Genomic DNA, 23,476 nt, shown 5'->3' on the forward strand with positions numbered 1-23,476 from the left:
AAATTTATATCCTTTTTTTATTCTTTTGTAGCAACTTGGAGTTCTATGACTTTGCTGCTGCAAAACTTTCCTGTTTAGTTTACAGATCTTTTGCCACTAAATTTTGCATCACTCACCTCTTCGCATATGTCTTAATTTTGTTGTGAGATATTTTGTGTTTATAATAAATAAAAAAAACAAAAAAAAACACAATACTAGTGCTTAAATAAATGGCAAGTAAAATAAAGCAGTAGGAACATATATCCAATGCCTCTTGTGGGAGGAGAGGCTGGACTCTGCCCTTCTGAGCTGGGAATTTCTGGTTAAAGGCTTATAGTGCATGCATATTTGAACTGCTTCTTACTGAAATTGGTACACCTTGTTTGCTGTAGCATAGACTAGATCCAGGTCTGCTGAATCTAGCTTTGTTTGTATAACTTGAGCACTAATCCAGGCATTCTTTAAAGTATTCAATTGTATTTATTACTGCTTGGTAGTAACTTGATTAAAATGTAGCTATCATTCTAAGTCTTTTAGATTAAGCACTTGGGCTTCAGACCAGTTGTTTTACATTGGGAAGGTTTGTGGCCTGCACTGTGGTGGCAGGACAGGTAGCTTACATCTTTCTAAGTTGGGAACTGCTGATTGAGGGCTCAGTGTCTGTCATTCTAAAAGTGCATTAGTTCTGGTTTAAGCACTTGGGCTTCAGGCCAGTTATTTTACATTAAGAAGGTTCGTAGTCTGCACTCTTGTGGGAGGAGAGTATGGACTCTGCCCTTCTGAGCTGGGAATTTCTGGTTAAAGGCTTATAGTGCCTGCATATTTGAACTGTTTCTTACTGAAATTGGTACACCTTGTTTGCTGTAGCATAGACTAGATCCAGGCCTGCTGAATCTAGCTTTGTTTGTATGTTTGTTGTTTGTTTGCTTATTTCCCTGAAATGCTAATTCCACCTAAATCGCGGCATTTCAGCGCTTCTGTGGATCCCTAGTGATATCTGCATTGCTTACTGTACTTATTTCCTTGTTTCACTTGAAAAAAGTCACTGATTGTCATTTTTGCATTCAAGTTACCTGTAACACATTGCATTTAAGTTACTTGGCACTTGCTCACTAAAGCAGTTATACAAGTCAGCACTAAAAAATTAAAAACACTACACCCTCACAAACTCCCCTTGAGTACCTTGTTCCCCATTGGCCCTTTTTTTCAATCTAGGAATTCCCAATACTATACTAGCATGTCCAAAGGTCAGTTGTCAATCTCCTCTCCGATCCAGCTGGTGAATTTGGGAATCTTGAGGCAATGTTACAATTGTCTCATGTACACAGACAACCCTCTCCTCCTCCCAACAAATTCCAACACATTTGAGAGATGCAACCATATAGCCAAACTGGAAGCTAAGCTCTCTCAACTCAGTACTGGTGTAACCAGTCAGGAGGAGAAGGAAACCACACTCACTACAATTCCAGTCTCACATAGACCTACCACGACAGCAAACCAAACACATAAACACACAAAAACATACTCGGAGGCTCTAAATAAAAATCTGCCTAAGCAGCAGAGACCTCCAAAGCAGACACCCAAGCAACCGCTACCCCAAAACAAAACACGTGCAATACATAGCTCACAAAGCCAGTGTGCCCAACAGTCACAGCCCTTAAGGCTAAACAACACACCTGATACACTTGTAATAGGTGACTATCGTCAGGCACACTGACGTCCCGCTCACCAGGCTGAACAAGGAGAAGGTCACGGTGAGCTGCCTGTCAGGCACTAGGATCCGCCACATAACACAAGCACTCAGGTCACTCCAAGACAAGTACAAATATGACTCCGTCAATGTCCATGCTGGTGTGAATGACCTGAGACATACCTCCCTGGACTACATGAAAAGAGACATAGAGGAGCTCTCTGAGCATGTAGCCCCGGGCCGGTATGACCCTGACCTTGAGTAGCATTTTGCCCTCACCAAGAATGATGCCACAATATGAAGACAAGATGATCAATTTCAACAATTGGCTTAAGTATTGGTGTCATTCAAAGGGGATCCAATGCCTGTCAGCCTGGGATGACATGCTCGACAAGCCACGATGCTTCGCTAGGGACGGCTTGCACCTGTCACCCCTGGGCTTTCGGATATTGGCAAAGGTTCTTGCTACCCCCATAGTGCCTTTTTTAGGCAAGGCTCAAAAGACAAACCCACCTCCATAGGTATCACAAGGGATAAGAAACTAAGAGTAATGCTACTCAACGCCAGAAGTCTAAACCTCAAGATGCACTTTTCGAAACTCTCCTTAGCATGGAGAACATTGATATCTGTGCAGTAACAGAAACCTGGTTCAAGGCTCCTGAGAGCACCCCAGCACTACCAGGTTATACCTCATACCATGCTTTTCGGCCCCAAAACTTGGACCGAACCACAAAAGGAGGGGGGGAGTATCAATATTCGTCAAAGATACCCACACCTCCAGGTTGGTGGCACAGCACGAAGCATCAGAGACTATCCATGTGCAACTAACAGTGGGTGAAACTGCCTTCCAGTTTATAGCCTGCTACAGACCACCCTCCCAAACCCAGGAACCCCACTCGACCTTCCTGAGAACACTGGAAAATATGAAGGTCTCTCCAAACACCATTATATTGGGCGACTCCAACTACCCAAACATAGCCTGGGAGCATTACTCTAGCTCCAACACCCTAGCCCAAATGTTCCTAGAATTTATAAACTCAAATGCTATGGAACAACTTGTTACCACTCCCACAAGAGGGTTAAACATACTGGACCTGATAATCACCAACATGGGGACTCTATGCTCCAGACCAGAAGTGTATCCCTCACTGGTAAGATCAGACCATAAACTAATCTCACTGGATATTCACATCCCGACCCCACCCCCTGCCCAGAAAACCACAGTGAAAAACTTCTCTAAAGCAAATTTCACACTCCTGAAAACCAAGGTGGAATCCTTCAAAGCACCCGGACCTGTGGAAAATACGGCCCAGACCGCAGAATCCTTTATAAACGCATTCTATGAACACCTTCAGGAATGCATGGATCATGCAATCCCAAATAAAACCAAGACCCAATCCTCCAAAGGCAGACGTCCTGTCTGGTGGACCCCAGCCATAAACAAAACTATACAATAGAAGGAGGAAGCTACTACATGATAGAGCAAAATCCCAAAAAGGGAAGGCATCTCTGATCAGTATTAGCAAAAAACTACGGGCACTCATAAAATCATCTAAGGCCAGCTTCGAGAGAAAAATTGCACAGGACACCAAGGATAATCACAAGGCTTTCTTTAGTTATGTTAAAAACCTGGGTGGGAATTCCCAGATATGCTCAGAATTAGTCCAAAATGACAAAAAATACACCGAACCCACAGACATTGCCAACATCCTAGCTGACAGGTTCAGCGCAAACCCCCCCCCACCACCACCACCACCAAAAGGGCAAATATCTATCCCAGCAGAGTGCTGCCCCCCCTGACATCTCAGATGCTCAGGTAAGAGCCGCCTTCTCCAAAGCAAAAAACACAGCATCAGTGGGACCAGACTGTGTCCCGGGCTGCGTCCTACATGAACTCCAAGAAGAGCTAAACCCAAACATAAAACTACTGTTCAGTCTCCGCCTTACTACAGGATATGTACCCAAAGAGTGACGTACAGCAACAGTGGTCCCTCTCCACAAAGGTGGTGCCTCAGCGGATCCTGGAAACTATCGCCCCATAAGCCTGACTAGCTTGGTCTGCAAAGCTATGGAAAGGATCATCATGGACCTCATAAATAAAGATATTAGGGACCTACAGACACTGGATCCTACCCAGTTCGGCTTTAAGGGCAGATCCTGCCTCTTAAACCTGGTCAATTTCTTTGAAACATTCACCAAGGCCATTGACGAGGGGAAGGTGGTCCACACAGACTACCTGGACCTCGCAAAAGCCTTCGATACAATACCCCACTTGGGCATTATAGATAAGCTCACCAGCTTAAATATAAACCCCTATGTCACTAGATGGGTTGCAAACTGGTTCAAGGACAGAACCCACATGGTTAGAATTGCTGGAGCCATGTCAGACTCCAAACCAGTTACAAGTGGCGTCCCACAAGGCTCAGTCCTGGGACCTCTCTTGTTCGATATATATTTCTCGGAGGTACAGGCCAACATGGAAGGACTGTGGCTGACCAAGTTCGCAGATGACTGCAAACTGGGTGCCATAATAGACTCTCCAGCCAACACAAGTATCCTCCAAAAGGGCCTCATAGAAACAGACAACTGGTGCCAGAGCCATGGCCTCAAGCTAAACGTCAAAAAGTGTATAGTCATCCCCTTTGGCAAAAACAAAGTGCCCACAAATTACCACATAGGTGGTAATCCATTAAGTACTGAAGAAGTAATTAGGGACCTGGTGACCCAAGTTGATGTCAGTCTCTCATTTGACAACCACAAGGCCAAAGTGGTTAGAAAAACATTTTATAAAGCCCACCTAATCATGAAGGGATTCACATCGGGGGAGGTCATCGTGCCTCTTTACGCATCCCTCATCAGGCCCATAATTGAGTACAATGCCCCTTTTGGGATGTACCTTACCAGACACCTGCAGCAACTGGAAAGACCCCAAAAGTACCTCACCAAGAGGATCAAAGGGCTCAAACAGATGCCATATGCTGCCCGGTTAAAGAAACTCCAGCTCTACTCAGTGGCATACCGCCTGCTCAGAGGCAAACTGTGCCTGACGTATAAAGCCATGGCCAACCCGGAATTAATAGACATGCTGCACCTCAGAAAATCCAAATCCCATCGAGCTACGCACTCGAGAGACTTGAACCTCAGCACTGACATAAATAGGTCATGCTGGAGGGACAGATTCATAACCCAGAGGCCCCTTCACTCTGGAATAAAATCCCAGTCCAGGTTAGGCAGAGTCCCTCATTGACTCTCTTCAAGAGGAATCTTGATGAGTGGATGGGAGATCGTAGGTTTACCCCAGATATCACTTCTGTGCCTCTGTTAGAGGCACAGTATACTAACCTCGAAAAAGGGCATAGCAAAATTAATTTAAAATGGGTGGCGAAAGCCAAACACACTCTGGCTAGGCTTATAAATGCCCTAGGGTAGATAGCCTAGTATGAACCTATGGACCTATAATTGTTTAATAAAATTTGTGGTAACTGTCTTAACAAAATAGGGCTTCATCAGACAAACAGAACTTTATTAACATTTTATTAAATACATTTGTGAAAGTCACATAATTTTATTACATCATATGAAAGCACGTAGTTCAGGTGGGCTGTCCTTTCATCATTTTCTGTCAACTTCCTAGTTATTTGCTTTTGCTTCATTCAACCTAACCTAGGTATAGTCTGCCAATTGTTATCTGTCAAAATGCTTTAAACTGAACTGCAGTTATTTTTCCCCTCAAGTGACGGTCAATTTTTCTGCAACAAAAAATAAAAGTTTTTGTGTGCGACATATTAACCAAATGTCTAAGTAAAATTTTGTACTCTTGACTTTGTAGAGTAATGGTGGTTCTGCACCCTTGGTAACCACTTCCTGCCAGCTTTCTCCACATAAAATGCTATATTTGCATCAGAAAATGCTACATACTTCACATTAGAAGTGTGGCATGTGTACCTCTCCTGGGCTCCACACACAACTAGTAGTACAGTTGATATAATGTCATGTCAAATAAGGAATATTTTAACATTTTCCCCATAGCGTAGTGTGAAAGGACTGTTTCCAAAGTTTTTAAATTGTCTTACTTTCTCCAACAAACTTTTTAGGGCATCCCCTCTTACAGACAAAAATGTTGTAGTAGTAGTGATACTTTTAGAAGTACTCAAAGGCAAGTACTCTGCTAGCTGCCTTTGCAGTCCATTTTAAGCTTAGCCAGTTTCTCTTGTGTTACTGGAATTAACCTATCCCATTTGATGTTAGATTGGCCTTGCCCATCCCGTGGTCAATAATTATATATTTCCCTTAATGAGAATAATTGGTATCATACCATCGATGATTTGAGGGGACCCATGCATAGGATAAAGCCTCTGTTCATTAATAGTACAGGGAACACTCCTGAGATAAAGTTTCTGTTTCCCATCCGTAGATCCAAGTTGAGCTTAAATATGGACGGGGACGAGCTTTGTTTTATGTGGATGGGGGAGTCTGTTCCATAGCAGTGGTATCTTCTGCGAGATAACCCTGGCCCTCCAAACTGTTCTGTTACTGATGCGAAAGAGGTTTAGATCCCTAAACTAAGTATTTCTGATGCCATTTGACTTGCAGATGTGCATTAAGTCCTTCAGTACTGGGTCAAAGGATGCATTGTATACTAGACACAGGTCACCTTTTAACAGTCCGTTGGATACAGAGTATATATAGTGACAGGGTTTTGAGTTGGTAAATGTAGGGCATGTTTAGGCCTTGTTTTCTTTTAGTAAGGTATTTCTGTGGTCATTTCAGTTGCGTGTGTCTGGACGGATGCATGCCGAAAGAGGCACTATACTCTGTCCGAATGAGGGCTAAGTAAGAGGGGTCAGTGACTTTACCAGACTGAGATACAATCTTTGTTTATAAGCTGTACAGTGTTGAAGGACTTTCTTATGACAATAGACACATATTGGTTAAACGTTATGTCACTGTCCACAAAAGTTCCTAATTCCATACTGGGATAACTGTTAGTGGCATATTGCCAATGTGGTAGTTTCCCAGGGTAGATGACTTCCCAAAAGTTACAGTAATGCATTTAGTTTTATTCCATGATTTTGACATGAGTTAGTTATTTGGGATAAACGTTCTTGCATGATGGCCGAGTTTGTTTGTTTGTGTCTTGGCTTTTCCCAGTTAGGTGTCGCCACAGCGGAACTCCAGTCTGCTAATGATTGGTAGTTGATTTTTACGTGCCGAGTTACCAGCCCTGACGCACGACCTTCAATGAAGGTACGCCCATTCACGCATGTCCCCACGCAGAAGACGCTCTAGCCAAGAATCGAACCGGACAGTGTCTTACTGTAAGGCGACAACGCTACCGCAGCACCACCACTTTGGGGATTTAATAACTTCTACTAGCTTGCAGTAAACTGCAAACGTAGTCAGGCAGAGCACTTTGGTATTGTCTTTTCCTTCAGAGAAATTCCTATTTGCTATCCGATTTTTCCAGATGTTCGTGTTTCACTGTTGCAGTTATCACACTTGGGTTAACTGCCTGCAGGTAGCCCTCAGTCGGCCTGAATACCAGAGTCTTGCGATTTCTGCAGTGGATGCTGTTGCCTCTTCTATGACTTCAGGTCGTCAAGGGTATAAAACATGCAGCCAACGCCATTACATCAGCTTTTCTTGCCGAGCGGAGCCCAAAGCAGTTGGCAAGTGTCGGTCGGCCACTACGTGAAATTTTCGTTATTCGAGTTTCAGACCTGAGCTCTTCTAAAGCTAAGCACCCTGTTGGGGATCCTTTTTTCTTGCTCTAACTGATGTCAGAAAAAGTTAATTGTCTTATCCGTGGAAAGCCAATACCTCAGAGATTTTCCTCCTAACTGCCTCACTTGTTTAGGCCCAGACCACAGCGTTCCTCACTGTCTGTTTTGTGCCCTGTTCAACACCCAAACTATTTGTCGTCGGGCTTTGTCGCTAAATTCTTTCGCTCTCGTTCTCCATATTCTGAAATGGCTTCGATAAGCCATCCGACTACTGATCTTGCGAAAAAAAACATAAGGATAAAGACAGAGACTGCACAGGTCCAAAACTGCCAATGACACTTCACTTAAGCTAGTCGCCAGTCCTCAGTGAGGCACTTTCGCAGCCCCTGATACCCGCTTCTACAGATTTGCAGGCCTCTACTGAGACCCATTCAGAGTCCACTATGCCGCGAGATGCTTAATCAACTATGGAACCCACGGATGTCTCTACCTTGGATAGGTCCAGAGCCGCTTTGCAGGCACCAGCTTCTGAGGGTGTATTCAGACCTTCCAATGTTTGTATTAAACCGACTACTTTGTTTCTGAATAAAAATACCGAATTTCTCAGGCCCAGAGTTCGCACTACACCTAGGAAACAGACTATCAAAGCGCATTCTCAAGCTCCCATGCCACAGAAACAAATGCTTAGAATGCCTGAAGACCTTATTACTTTAATTAGGGGAAGCCAGCCTTCCCCCCTTCTGATTCTATAGATCATGAGTTCGATGACTGACTCCTCAGATTGCCAGGATATACCCTTATGTACCTATGAGGTTTCAGATGCAGAGGATTCCATTCCCTATGAGGATTCAGATGCAGAGGATTCCATTCCCCTCTGCTTCCCCCCCTCCAGAGGACTTTTCTTTCAGTGAAACCCTGCATACCCTCAGAGAGCATTTCCGATGGGAGTGCCAGGATTACCCACAGTTCAAAAAGAGACTCAGAGAATTTTTAAACTTGCCTCAGCACAGGCCTCTAGAAATCCCCCCTGTTCTGGAAATTGTAGATGATGTCTTTATGGAATCCAGTCTTACCCCTGATACTTTGCCACCAGCTCCTAGAAAGCCTGACCTGTACTACAGAGTACCTGACTCTCACAAATTTCTATTTAAAATTCCCACTGAGGATCCCAGAGATCATTTCCCAGGGACCTAAAGGTATTAAGGCTACTTCAGCCAAAAACCCTACCCCTTCGGACAGGGATTCTAGGGCTTTAGACAGATAGGGGAAGAAGGTGTATACCTCTGCAACTCTTGCCGTCAGGGCTTTAAATTGCCAGTTTCATATGTTGAAGTACCAGCAGCATATTATGGAACTAATTAAACAAAAAATTATGTTGATTCCTGTTTGTGCAGAACATAAAGATTTACAAGAGTTAATGCATGCTGCAAACCAAGTTGGAAAACATACTTTGCAGTGTGGTTTTGATGCCTTAGAAGTATCTTGCAGGGCTGCTGTCACTAGGTCTGTTCTTAGAAGGCTTGCTTGGCTGAAGGAACAAATCTTGCCAGACCATGTCAAAGCAAAATTACTAGATGCTCCAATAAACCAAGAACGTTTGTTTGGCACTAAAGCAAAAGTAGTTCTTAAAAAGATGGAGGAAAAAGCTAAATCTATGCAAACTATTAAAGATTTCCTACAGGTACAGCCACCTAGATTCAGTAGACATTAGCCTTCAAAAAATGGTCCTTTCTAGTCCCTCCCAGGCCTTCTCAGTCCAAACCCAGGGGCAGCAGACCACCAAGACTGCAGTCTCAGGTATGCACAGATCTAAACAATGGAGTGCTCCCACCTCAAAAACAGGGTGTGGTAAGCCATCCTCTTATGGAAAAAGTCCACAATGACTTGTCCTTCATCCTTCCCAGCCATGCCCAGGTACTCGCACCCCTAGGAGGAAAACATGCAAAAAACCGGGAGTACATTACCCAGGACAGATGGGTCTTAAACATTGTATCCCAGGGATACAGATTCTACTTCCACTCACTGCCAACCCCAAGCGGATTGACAGACCTCCCCCCAAACCAGTGGGCAGAGGCCCAAAAGCAAGTACTTTCTCTTCTCAGTATCAGGACTATTCAGTATGTTCCAACAGAGCAAAGGGGACAGGGTTTCTACTCCAGATTATTTCTGGTGCCCAGAAAAGAAAACTCTTGGCGTCCTATCTTGGATCTGTCTATTCTCAACACCTTCCTGGTGGTACCAAAATTCAAAATGCTTACTCTCCAACAGCTGCTTCCTATGCTAGCCAAGGACTCTTGGCTGGTCACCCTAGACTTAAAGGAAGCTTATGTACACATCCCCATAGGGGAATCTTGCAGGAAATATCTACGTTTCAGTTCTCTGCACTTCCCTTTGGCTTATCTATTGCACCCAGGATATTCACAAAATGCCTGGCTCCAGCCATTGCATACTGCAGGCAGAGAAAAATTCAAATTTACCCATACTTGGACAATTGCCTGATTCAGGCGAACAGTCAGGAATTGTTGCTTCAGCACCTGACTTTTGTAAAGAGACTGCTAACTTCTCTGGGGTATACCATCAATGAAAATAAATCGCATCAGGTACCCAGCCAAAAAATTGTATTCCTGGGAGCAAGCTTGAACACAACTTCCCAGATGGCATTCCTCACTCCAGAAAAACAGGTTTATTTAGCAAACTACTGGCCACCCAAACCCAGCTATCTGCAAGAAAAATACTGCAAGCCCTAGGGTTCTTGGCCTCATGCATTCTCCTAATTCCATATGGAAGACTGCATGTGAGGAAACTTCAGTGGTACTTAAAAAGTCTCTGGTGTCAACATTTTCAGGACCTGGAAACAGTGATTCCTATCATTCCTTGCCTAAGGACAGAGTTCCTTTGGTGGGCAGAGGTCTGCTACCACAATGAGGAGCTCCCTTTCACTCAACCCCCCGTCGCCCAAACCCTGACAACAGATGCATCAGACTATGCATTGGGGGCTGACATGGCAGGCAAATGCATTCAAGGCAAATGGAGCCCAAGACAAATGCACCTGCATATCAATCAAAAAGAAATGTTAGCTGTACAGAATGCACTGACAGTCTTCAAATACCTTATCTTTCCAAGACAACTCTTGATAAAGACAGACAACACCACAGTTATGTGGTACATAAACAGCAGGGGGAACTCATTCCTACCCACTCTGCAGGTTAGCCATGGCTCTGTGGAACACAGCCTTGAGTAGTCAAGTGCACCTGCAAGCTTAATTCCTGCCAGGCAAACAAAATTCATTGGCAGATGACTTAAGCAGAATTCTAATGGACCCACAACAGTGAAAACTGGAACCCAACTCATTCAAGCTTCTAATCCACAGGTGGGAGACACCAGAGGTGGACCTTTTTGTTTGTCCAGGTGGGGGACACCAGAGGTGGACCTCTGTTTCTCCCCAGAATAATCAATTGAGCAAAATTTGCACTAGAACTCCCCACAGCCAAGCAGGAAAAGTGGGTGCCCCATCCTTTACATGGGAAAACAACTCAATCTTTGCCTTTCCCCCTCTGCCCCTCCTCTCGAAAGTACTACTCAGGATCAAACAGGACAGGCCAAAGACAATCCTGATTGCACCAGACTGGCCACGCCAGCACTGGTACCCACTGTTACGCAGTCTGACAGCAGTGCCACCCTGGCACTTGCATCAGATCCCTTCCCTGCTGTCCCAGCAGGAGGGCCAGATTTTGCACCCTCAGCTGCAAAACCTGAACCTAGCAGCCTGGCTCATTCTATGAATTCATCACCAGCAACCCTCAGCAAACAGGTGCTGGATGTCATCCTTGAGGCCAAGAGGCCTAGTACTAGGAAATCCTATTCAGAAAAGTGGAAAAGATACTGTTCTTGGAGCCAGTCTCGGGGAAAGGACACAACCGTGCCCTCCTTATCTCAAATCCTAGATTGTCTAGCAGAACTGCTTCACAAAGGTCTATTCTTCTTTTCTATTAAGATTCATGCCTCTGCCATCTCAGGTCATTACAATACTGAGCCACCCCTCTTCTCTCACCCTCTAGTCAAACAATTCTTGAGAGGAGCTCTCACTCTAGCCTGGGACCTTAACTTTGTACTAGAGAAGCTCACGCTTCCCCCCCCTTTGAGCCTGCTCCTACAGCAGAGTTAAAATTCCTCTCTTGGAAAACAGCCTTACTTCCAGCCATCACTTCAGCAAGAAGAGTGTCTGAGTTGCAGATTCTTATGGCTGTGGAACCCTTCATTATCTTCCATGCGGATAGGGTTTCCCTCAGGACTAACCCATAATTTCTGCCCAAGGTAGTATCCAGTGTGGCTTTAAACCAATCCATCCATTTACCAACCTTTTTCCGTAATCCTCAGAATAAAGGGGAAAGGATCTTGCACTCCTTGGATGTGCACAGGCAGCTTAGGTTCTACCTTAACAGGACTAAGCCTTTCAGAAAATCTGACCAGCTGCTAGTCAGCTTTGCTACAGGGGTAGAGGGCAAGGCCATTTCAAATTTAACCATATCCAAAGGGATAGCACACTGCAACCATTTCTGCTACAAATACAATGGAAAACCTACCCCACAGGGAATCAGAATCCATTCCACAAGGGCTACTTCATCCTCTACAGTACTGGAAGCTGCAACCTGCAGTTCTGTACACACCTTCACTAAGCATTACCACTTGACTATCTTTTCACCAAGCATTACCACTTGCCTTTCTTTTCTAAATCCAGAGCTGGATATGCTACAGCAGTCTTGCAAGGCGTGCTAGCCAGCCCTAATACTTCTTGACTGCCTCCACCCTTCCTCAACTTTAGGAATCAACCCAAGTGTGGTGACTGCAACAGTGAAACGCGAAGAACATAGTACAGTTGTGTACACTTACCATAAATGTAGATGTTCAAGTGTATTCACTGTTGTAGTCCTGGTTACCCTCCCTCCAGCCCCCTGATGTTTCTATACTTTCTACCTATCCTCTTTTTTGGCCATATCTTATGGCAGTGGTATTTACTTTTTACTGGAGATGTTCCACGCTATGTAATTGCTTCCTATTTTGGGGGCTCCTGACATCTGGGGCAAGAAAAACTGATGTAATGGCATCGGCTGCATGTTTTATACCACTGACAACCTGACGTCATGGAAGAGGCGACAGGATCCGATGCAGAAATCCTGGTATTCAGGGCGACTGAGGGCTACCTGCAGGCAGATAACCCAAGTGTGATGACTGCAACAGTGAATACACTAGAACATCTACATTTATGGTAAGTGTACACAGCTGTACTTTATATTGTGCGGCACAGTGGTGCAGGGGTTAGCATTGTCGCCTCACAGCAAGAGGTCCTCCGGTTCGATTCTCAGCAGTGATGCCTTCTGTGTGGAGTCTGCATGTCCTCCCTACATTCTTGTGGGTTTCCTCTGGGGTACTCCAGTGTCCTCCTACATTCCAAAGATATGCATCTGGAACATTTCTTCCTGGATCTCTGCTGAAAATGGGCTCTGTCCCAGTCTGACTTTCCTGGTAAACAAATATTAAATAAATAAATGGTATTTTTGATGGAACCCATGTCTACCCAAACTTTGAATCCTATTTCTACTGACTGTATTATCTGTCACTTCCCTTTCAGCATCGTATGTAGTAGTTTTAATCTCCCTCTCCTTTGTTAATGCAGCCAATGTTTCATTTACCTTACATTTAGGGTATACCCCTATGTGCAAACATAAGGAGTAGTTTCATCCATTTCCTCAATTAGTTCATCTTCATTAGTTGTCAGTCTGCTTAGACTGGTAACATCATACCTCTAGGGTGACCACATGCTCATTTTAATGAATTGTTACTGTAGCAGTCTTTTCTAAACAATATTGGACCCAAGGTTCCCTACACTGTGCCAATTTTTATATGCTTAAACAGCCAAAATTGCCTAACAGTTTTGGAAATATGTGACTTTAAACTGTAAATATATGGTGCACTATATGCAAGATTGTAAAATGTTTCTTTGCTTTTTGACCCGATTGTGGCTGTACCAGTTTGCTTACTTGTTTAACAAAGTTTAAATTAAAAAAAAAAAGTTAGTGAATTCTGTCATCGTTCATCTACTTTCCATAACATTAAAATATCACCAGTAAAAAAAAAAGATGCAAGGTTCATTATAAACAGGTTATTCTGAGCTCCAAATTAGCCATAAACAAGTTTACAAAGGTAGGGGCCATTGCCCTCCCCATTGCAACTCTTGCTTCTAAAACATGATTCGGTAATTTAGCAATCATAAAATTCAATTCATGTTGCCATGACTCCACCAGTAACAACTGGTGATGAAATCCGTCACACATTTTATACCTTTTTCTTTTTTGTTATTACTGAATATAATTATTTGACATGTTGGTGTACCTTTGTACCACTCTAACTAGGTTCTGATAACATTCAACTTGGATGTAACAGATGAAAATGTTTTAATATAAGGGAGTATCTTCTCTGGCAGACAGTGCTATTTCCTTCCATGTTAACCATAATAATTGGTTCAGTCTTCAAGCTGTTGGCAGAATTAATTGGCCAGAAGAGAGGTGAAGTACTATTAATACTATATTAATGTAACATTGTTGTCCTAAAAATCTAATCTGTGACAAGCTTTTTAACTTGTTTTTAGCAACTTTAAAAAGTGTATATGAAGATGATATCAAATACATGATGGGAAAACAGCATGACCTTCATATCGCATTTGTTTGTGGTTGTTACGGCTGTAATTTGGTCTTTGGAACAATGCCTAAAAAGGCACTATAGGGGTGGCAAGAGTCTTGGCCAGTATCCGGAAGCCCAGGGGTGACAGATGCAGGCCATCTCTGGCAAAGCATTTAGGTCTGTCAGTTGTGTCTTCCCAGGCAGAGACAGATACTGGATCCCCTTAGAATGTCATCCTGAGTCAGAGCCTTCCATATTTTGTATGTCAGATGTCCTGTTAAATTAAAAAAAAAATAAACCTGATGTTCGTGTTTCACTGTTGCAGTCATTACACTTGGGTTATCCTGCTGGCAGGCGACCCGCAGTCAGCCTGAGTTCCAAAGTCTTGGTCCGGCGTCGGTTGCTGTCGCCTCTTCCCTGACGTCAGTGCGCCAGGGGTGTAAAAGTTGCAATTACACCATTTTCTTCAGTCCTTCTTGCCTCGTGGTGCCCGAAGCAAAAGCAGTTCACAAGTGCCAGTCGGCCAACTCCTGAGATTTTCAAAATTGAATTTCAGAACCGAAGTCTTCAATAAAGCTAAGTACCCTGTTGGGGAAACTTTTTCTTGATCCAGACCGATGTCAGTAAAAGCTAATTGTATTTCTTGTGGGAAGCAAATACCTCATAAGGACTTTCACTGTATTCCTTGCCTAGGCCCTGACCATGATGTTTCTAGTTGTCGGTTTTGTGCTAGATTCAATAAACGAACTATTAAACGTCTGTTTGATTTTGCTCTACATTATTTTGGCCGAAGGTTTAATTACATAATGCCGTCGGAACAACCGACTACCTCAATTTATAAAAAAATGCAAAGACAAAGAAAAGGACAGGCATCCGAGGTCCAAAACCAAAGACGAAGACTCTTCTAGGCCAGTTGCCGGTTCTCAGTGAGGCGCTTTCGCAGCCCCTGACCGCCACTACCTCAGAGCCACAGGCCGTAACCGACAGCCACGTGGAGACACCGAGGCCTGTGGAAACTCAAGGTATTGGGCCTACGGAAACTATACCCTCAGATGGGTCCAGAGCCGCTGAGCAGGCATCTGCTTCTGAGGGCGTTTTCAGACCTTCACAGCTTACAATTAAGCCCACTACAGCAGAAAAGGCAAAGTCAAAAACACCATTAAAGACAAGGAAACAAGTACAGCATTCTCCAGGACAGTCATCCATGCCAAAGAAACATGCTTAAAATGGCCGAAGACCTAATTACCTTAATCAGGGCCCCCCCCCCCCCGACAAAAGGCCTAGGCAGGATACTGATTATGACTCCTCTGACCAGGTTACCATTTCCTCTGATTCCTCTTCTGATCAGGGATATTCTCTCTCTCCCTATGAGGACTCTGATGCAGAGGAGTCCATACCTTCAGCCTCCCCGCCTGAGGATTATTATTTTGGGGAAACCCTGCACACCATGAGGGAGCATTTCCATTGGGAGAGCCAGGATTATTCTGAATCCAAGAAGAGGCTCAGAGACTTCCTTTTACTGCCTCAGCACAGGCCCCTGGCTATCCCCCCTGTGCTTGATATTGTTGATGATTTTTCTGAATCCAGTTTGTCTCCCGATTCTTTGCCTCCTGCACCAGTCAAGCCAGATAGGTACTACAGAGTCCCTGACTCTCATAAATATCTTTACAAAAACCCCGCTGCAGACCCAGAAACAATTTCCCAGGGTCCTAAAGGGGTTAAGGCTTCTACTGCTAAAAATCCTGTCCCCTCAGATAGGGATTCCAGAGCTCTGGACAGATGGGGGGAAAAAGTTTACACTTCTGCTACTTTAGCTGTAAGAGCTTTAAACTGTCAGTTTCACATGCTTAAATACCAACAGTACCTCATGTCTTTGTTAAAGCAGAAAATGGTTTCAAATATAGAAGGTTCTGACAGTTAAGAAATGCAGGATTTATTGCATGCAATTGAACAAGTGGGAAAGCATACTCTGCAATGTGGTTTTGATTCATTAGAGGCTTCTTGTAGAGCCGCAGTTACAGGCTTTGTTATTCGAAGGCATGCTTGGTTGAAAGAACAAAATTTACCTGACCATGTTAAAGTAAAATTATTGGATGCTCCATTACAGCATGATCCTCGGTTTGATGTTAAGGCAGAAGAGGTGTTAAAGAAAATGGAGGATAAAGCAAAGTCAATGCAGACAGTAAAAGATTTTTTACAGGTTCAACCACCTAGATTTAGCAGAAACTGGCCTTCAAAAAATTGGTCCTTTCCAGTGTCAGACAGGCCACAAAGAGGCAGATACAGATGCCCAAGAGGCAGATCACAGCCCCAAGGCTCCTACAGACCTAAGCAATGGGGTGCTTCCACCCCCAAAGGAGGGGAAGACAAATCACAACCTTATAGGAAACAGTCCCAGTGACTTACCTCTGCAAATGCCAAGCACTTGCCTCTTGACAGCACCCCTGGGGGGGGAGCTAGCACTTTTCTCAAAAAATTGGCACATGATCACCCAGGACCAATGAGTGCTGAATATTGTTTCTCCGGGTTACAGGTTCCACTTCCACACGCTTCCAAAACCAAAAGGTATGCCAGACCTGCCACAAAACCAATGGGCAGAGGCACAAAAACAGATTGCTGCTCTTATGGACATGGGAGCTATTCAAAAAGTTCCACAGCAAGCACAGGGACAAGGTTTTTACTCAAGACTTTTCTTAGTACCCAGAAAGGACAATGCCTGAAGACCAATAATGGACCTGTCAATCCTAAATACTTTCCTGGATGTTCTAAAATTCAAGATGTTTAACACTACAGCAACTTCTGCCCATGCTGGGCAAGAAGGCTTGGCTAGTTACTTTGGACCTCAAGGAGGCATACCTGCATGTCCCAATCAGACAATCTTGCAGAAGGTACCTCAGATTCATAGCAGGCTCAATGCATTACCAATTCTCTGCACTGCCCTTTGGCTTATCTACTGCGCCCAGGGCCTTCACAAAATGCCTGGCACCAGTAATTGCATTTTGCAGACAAAAAGGAATTCAAATATATCCCTACTTGGATGACTGCCTTATTCAAGCAGAGAGCAAGGACATTCTTCTAAAGCATCTGGTGTTTGTCAAAAGATTGCTAATTTGCCTAGGGTACACAGTAAACAAAAAAAAATCAAAACTAGTGCCCTCTCAAGAGATAATATTCCTGGATGCAAGCTTAAATACAACTGACCAGGTGGCTTATCTCACGCCAGACAAACAAAGACAACTGATTCATTACTTTCAAATTATGGCAACAAAGACCCAGCTCCCTGCAAGAAAAATTCTGCAGGCCCTGGGCTTCATGGCTTCCTGCATTCTACTCATTCCATATGCAAGACTGCATATGAGGAAACTACAATGGTACCTAAAAAGTGTTTGGACTCAGCATTGCCACAGCCTGGAAACAATAGTGACTATAATTCCCTGTCTACAACAGGAGTTTCGATGGTGGTCCAGGGCCTGTCACCACAACAAGGGACAGCCCTTCACCTTACCCACTGCCAGGCAGACAATAACGGATGCATCGGATTATGCCTGGGGGGGGGGGGGTACATATGGCAGGAAAATGTATTCAGGGCACGTGGCCCAAGGAACAAATGCATCTTCACATCAATCAAAAAGCGATGCTAGCTGTACAGAATGCCCTGACAGCCTTCAAGGATCTAGTACATCCTGGACAACTATTACTAAAGACTGACAACACCACAGTTATGTGGTACATAAGCAAGGGGGCACACATTCCTACCTCCTCTGCAGGCAAGCCATGACTCTGTGGAGCACAGCACTGACCTATCAAGTACATCTGCAGGCACAATTCCTGCCAGGAAAGAAAAATACACTGGCAGATGAACTAAGCAGAAATCTCATGGATCCGCACAAATGGAAACTAAATCCACAGGTCTTCAGCATGATAGCAAGGAAATGGGGACGCCCGGACATAGATCTTTTTACCTCCCCTCACAACTGCCAGCTACAGAAATTCTGCACAAGAACTTATCACTCACAAGCATGGAAAGTGGATGCTCTTTCATTCAACTGGAAAACCCTGACAGTTTATGCCTTCCCTCCACTGCCTCTTCTTCCCAAGGTACTCCTAAAAATCAGACAAGAGAAGCCAAAAATGGTCCTGATTGCCCCAGGCTGGCCACGCCAGCACTAGTACCCAATCCTAAAGAGCTTGTCTCGAGGCCCAGCCTGGCGTTTACCTCAAATTCCTCATCTTCTGACTCAAAACAATCAGATTCTACACAGTCAACTCAGAACCTTAAATCTGGCTGCATGGTAGATGATTTAGCCACTCAGACCACTCCTCTCTCTAAAGCTGTTATGGATGTCATTTTAGAAGCCAGGAGGCCCAGCACTAGGAAATCGTATGCAGAAAAATGGAAGAGATTCTGTGCTTGGAACCAGGCACAAGGACTCGAACCGCTTGTTCCAAATATACCTCAGATTTTACAATACCTAACTGAGATGCTGGACAAAGGTCTATCCTTTTCATCTATTAAAATCCATGCCCCTGCCATTTCAGCTCATTAAAATACGGAACCTCCTATTTTTTCACATCCACTGCTAAGGCAGTACCTCAGAGGGGCAAGAAACATAAGACCCCCCAAGGAGAGCACCAATACCTACTTGGGACCTCAATTTTGTATTAGAAAAGCTCACACTGCCTCCTTTTGAGCCAGCCAACACAGCTGATATAAAATTCTTATCATGGAAACTGCTCTGCTCCTAGCAATAACTTCAACAAGAAGAGTCTCAGAGTTACAGGCATTAATGGCAGTGGAACCTTTCATCATTTTTCATCAGGACAGGTTCTCTCTAAGGACGAACCCAACATTTATGCCAAAGGTGGTTTCCAGTGTGGCTCTTAACCAAACCATTCAATGTTAAGTTGTCAATCTCGCCTTCATTCTTGCTTGATGGGTTCGGAGCCGATCCCTCGGCTCCGACTCGGCACTTGCTAAGCTCGAGAGTCACTTTTACCAGCTCGAGGCAGCCCCATATCCCATGATGCAAGGCGGTAAGTACCCAGATCTCGTTTGCCGCTTCGCTTATGAGGTCCTCCTTTTACCAGCTCCTGGTAAGTGATTCACTTTATTGATATTTAAGCCCCTTTTTGTTAAAAAAACTTTAATTGTTAGTTATAAGTTAATTATTTAGATTTTCTGACAGAAAATCCCTGTCTCTCTTAATTTTTTTTAGTCAAACTTTACCCATCCCATCCCCTCCCTGTTAGGGTGTGTGTGTGTTTGTTTATAGGAATACCTTTTTGGTATTTTATTTAATTTAATTTTTTGACTGGTGTGTGTGTGTTTTGTGAAGCACCATGTCAAAGGAGAGGGTCTCAGGTTTTAAGAAGTGTGACTCGTGCTGTCAGAAGATGTCTCTGACAGACGGTCACACTTCTTGCCTGTATTGCCTGGGGCCTCTTCACCTGCAGGACTCCTGTGCTATTTGTCATTCCTTCAGCCAGAGAGTCCTGCAGGAAAGACGTAACAAGCTGATACTTAGGGGCCTTCTTAAGCCGGAGGGCTCTCCGGCTAAGTCGGCTCCATCAAAATCAGCAAAATCTTCCAAGGCCCAGGCTTCTGTGTCTAAGCCTGCGGCCTCGGCTCCGACTTCGTTCAGTCGAGATCGGCTCCGGCTGGAGCCGATTCTGGCTTAACAAAGCCTTCGGCACCGATGGCTATCTGTGCCGATTCTGCATCGACCACTTCGGTGTCGGCTCCGATCGGTTCCGACCACCATGTGGCACAGGCATCGGTGTCGGCTCCGATCGGCTCTGACACCGTTACTTTTGTGGCTGTATCGGCTCCGGCTGGAGCCGATGCATGCATCGAGGCTTCCCGTCGGCTCCGATAAGTCTTCGGCTCCGACAGGATCTATAGTATCGGTTCCGATGGCTCATTCCAGGAAGAGGTCGAGGTCTCCTTCCTTGGAGCCGATACTTTCGGCTCCGGCTTCACCTCTCCTTTCGGAACGGAGCCATCGGAGCCGATCTTCAAGGTCATCCAGACTTTCAGACCATGACCTAGAGAGAGTGGTCAGCAGATTACTTAAGTCACAGGTACTGGCCCAAATGTTACATAGTCCGTCTCAACAGACTACTGTTGGTCCACACCCCGTTACAGTTCCTCCTTCAACTCTACCCCAGAGCTTGGAGTTGGAGTCTTCGAATGGTTACTGCTACGGCTGGAGGACGGATACCCCTTCTGTTCCTTCAGCCTCTACTCTTATCTCCTCTTGAGACCTTCCTTAGAGGGATTCGTGGTCGGGCTTCTATGGTCTCCTCCGAGGGGTGAGTGGCATCGGACCCTTGTCCGAACTCGCTCTTCCCTTGGAGCCTCGGCCTTGGTGAGCTCGGCTCCGACATCTGCCTCGGAGACTTCCCTTCGGTGGTCCCTGGAGTTCCTAGTTTTTGAACGGGTTCTCTCGGACCTGCCTGGGAGGGGAGCATTCGAGGTGATGGAGTGTGCTGGCCACTGGTATCAGTCAGCAGTCTGTTCCGTAGCTCCTCCCTCTATAGTACCTGTTGACATCTCTGCCACTTCTCTTGCTACAGGACCCAGAGATCCTCCGCCTCAGGTTTCCCCATTGGGAATTTCCCCTCTTCCGAGGATTCTCCTGATGTTTCGGGAGATCCTCCTAGGAAGAGGACTTGTAAGAGGAAACATGTAGACTCCCGAGTCTGTCACTGGATACTGACTTTGATGAGTCAGAGGGATCCCCTAGATCCCCTCTGAGGATGTCTCCTTCTCAGACATCCTAGAACTCCTTAAACAGAGGGAAACTGGCCCACCAACAATCCCTCTGAGGATGAGTCAGTATACCTAGAGGCGTTTGGATCTCGGCCCTCCACCTCCTGGGTGTCTCCGCCTTCGACCCCTTATGCAGGTTATTGCACGAAGGCGTGGGCAGCTCCTGACTCTGTAGAGCCAGTCCCTAGGAGGCCTTCAAAATTTATCACTGCCCGTGTGACAAGCAATTCCTCACTAAGGGTGTCCCGCTGATGCCATGGTGGTGGCTGCGGCCACCAAGAAGGAACTTGCAGATCCTTCCGTACCTGTCCATCCTCCTAATAAGGACTCTAGGACCATGGATAGGTATGTAAGCGGATGTTTTCCTCAGCGACCTTTGCTATCGTCGCTGAATTACCTATGTCACTTCACCAGACTCCAGAGGGATATCCTTAAGGAGCTGGGTGAAGTAGTACAGGATCCTTCAGCTGCAGGGGCTCAAGAAAAATTGCTTCGCAGCTAGGAACCCTTAATTCCATTGCAAACTCCTCCATGCGGCTAATATCTTATGCTGCTGATGGAGCAGTAGAGCCAAGCAGGTACAGGTGTGGCTCTTAGACGCCAAGCCTGGATGCGGCTATGTGATTTTGCGGATCCCTTTAAGGCGTCCTTCACAAATTCTCCCTTTGATGGGTCAGCTTTGTTTGGCCCTCAGGTGAAGGAGACTTTGACCAGGTGCGAACAGGACGGCAAGACTCTTTCTGCTGTAGGAGTCCGTTTTTCCACCCCATCTAGACCTTATCCCAAAGGTCAGAAAGGTGGGAAAATGTGGTTCCGTAAATCCCAAGGAGTCACGCTGGATTCACGTGGTCAGTTTACCCCTAGAGGCAGAGGGGGTAACAACAACAGACGCCGCTCTAGAGGCAGAGGGGGTCCGAAAAACCAGGGAAACAGAGAGCCTCTCTCTGACAAGCCCTTTCAGCATCCCTGAGATGTTGCCCGGCTGTCCCTCCTTGGAGGCAGTCGGGGGAAGATTATCACTGTACCCAGAAGCCTGGCATTCCCTCACTCAAGACACATGGGTACAGTCGATCATATCCAAGGGTTACATAATTCCTTTCCCCTCAAATTCCCTTCCAGATGTACCACCCGGTCTAAGGGAAATTGCAGAGTTAGAAGTCTCAAAACTACTGCAAAAAAGAGCCATTCAGCCAGTTACAACAGACCATTCAGAGCCCGGAATCTACTCAAGGTTCTTTTTGGTCCCCAAAAAGATGGGAGACTGGAGACCAATATTGGATCTCAGCAGACTCAACAAGTCTGTCAGGAAGACAAGATTCCGAATGGTCACTCTTCAGTCAATTCTGCCCTTCTTACAGAAGGACAACTGGATGTGCTCAATAGATCTTCAGGATGCGTACTATCACATCAAAATTCACAGGCGCTCCAGGAGATTTCTCCGCTTCGGCTGGGGTCCAGTCATTTCCAGTTCAGAGCCCTGCCCTTTGGTCTCACTACAGCCCCAGAGTGTTCACCAAATGCATGGCAGTGGTCACGGCTCACCTGAGACGTCAAGGATTCCAGGTGTTTCCGTATCTCGACGACTGGCTCCTGTCAGCCACCACCAGGCATCAGCTTATACAAGCCAGGGATTACACAATAAACCTTTGTTCTCATTTGGGCATCTCGATCAACTTCGAAAAGTCATCCTTATTGCCCTGCCAGTCTATTACCTTCATAGGCACAAACTTAAACACTGTTCGGATGTCAGCTACCCTTACAGATCAAAGAGTTTCAGACATTCAGAGTCATGTCAGGATCATTCTGGCCAACAAGAAAGTACAGGCCAGAATGGTTCTAAAGGTATTAGGTCTCATGGCTGCGGCCATTACTCTTCTTCCCCTGGCTCGATTCTACATGCCTTCTTCAGTGGATGCTGTTCACACAATGGTCATACCAACAACTTCCAATGCGTCACCAGATTCTGGTGACACAGACATGCAAAGAGCATCTTGCCTGGTGGATCACATCTCCTCAGGTTCACCAAGGCAGGTACTTTATACCCCCATCCCCGATAGCCACTGTCACCACGGATGCCTCCCTGATCGGGTGGGGGGGTCATTATCAGGGCAGGATGGTTCATGGGACGTGGCAGCCGTTCGAGTACCATCTGCACATAAATGTCCTGGAGATGAGAGCAGTGCTTTTAACGTTGCAAGCCCTCAATGACTTTCTTCCCGTAGGGACAATTGCAGTCCACACAGACAACATGTCTGTAGTTTGGTATATCAACAAACAGGGCGGAACCAAGTCCTACCCCTTGTGTCGAGAAGCGCTCAGACTATGGCAATGGGCGATCTCCTCTCATCGGTTTCTGGTAGCAACGCATATCCCTGGGAAAACCAACATTGTAGCGGACAGATTGAGCAGAGCTATTCTCATGCCTCACGAGTGGTCTCTCAAGCAATCTATAGCGGAAGAGATTTTTCTGGAATGGGGTCGTCCATGTTGCGATCTTTTGCTACTCCCCAAAACAGCAAATGTCCAGACTTCTTCTGCCTCTTCCCTCTATCAGGCCATCCCCAGAGACGCTCTGACCCAGGATTGGCCCCAGGGACTTCTTTATGCCTTCCCTCCATTTCCTCTGATCCCTCA

General features: G+C 45.4%; 1 protein-coding gene across 6 annotated transcripts in view; it reads left to right on the top strand.

The window, feature by feature from the left end:
- The window catches only part of NSD1 (nuclear receptor binding SET domain protein 1), a 1,335,896-nt gene that overhangs the window by 316,405 nt on the left and 996,015 nt on the right, over window positions 1-23,476 (top strand). The gene's annotated exons all lie outside the window — the stretch shown is intronic.

Source organism: Protopterus annectens, chromosome 4.part0 (assembly GCF_019279795.1).
Source record: "Protopterus annectens isolate FY-2018-M chromosome 4.part0, PAN1.0, whole genome shotgun sequence".
Lineage (NCBI taxonomy): Eukaryota > Metazoa > Chordata > Ceratodontiformes > Protopteridae > Protopterus > Protopterus annectens.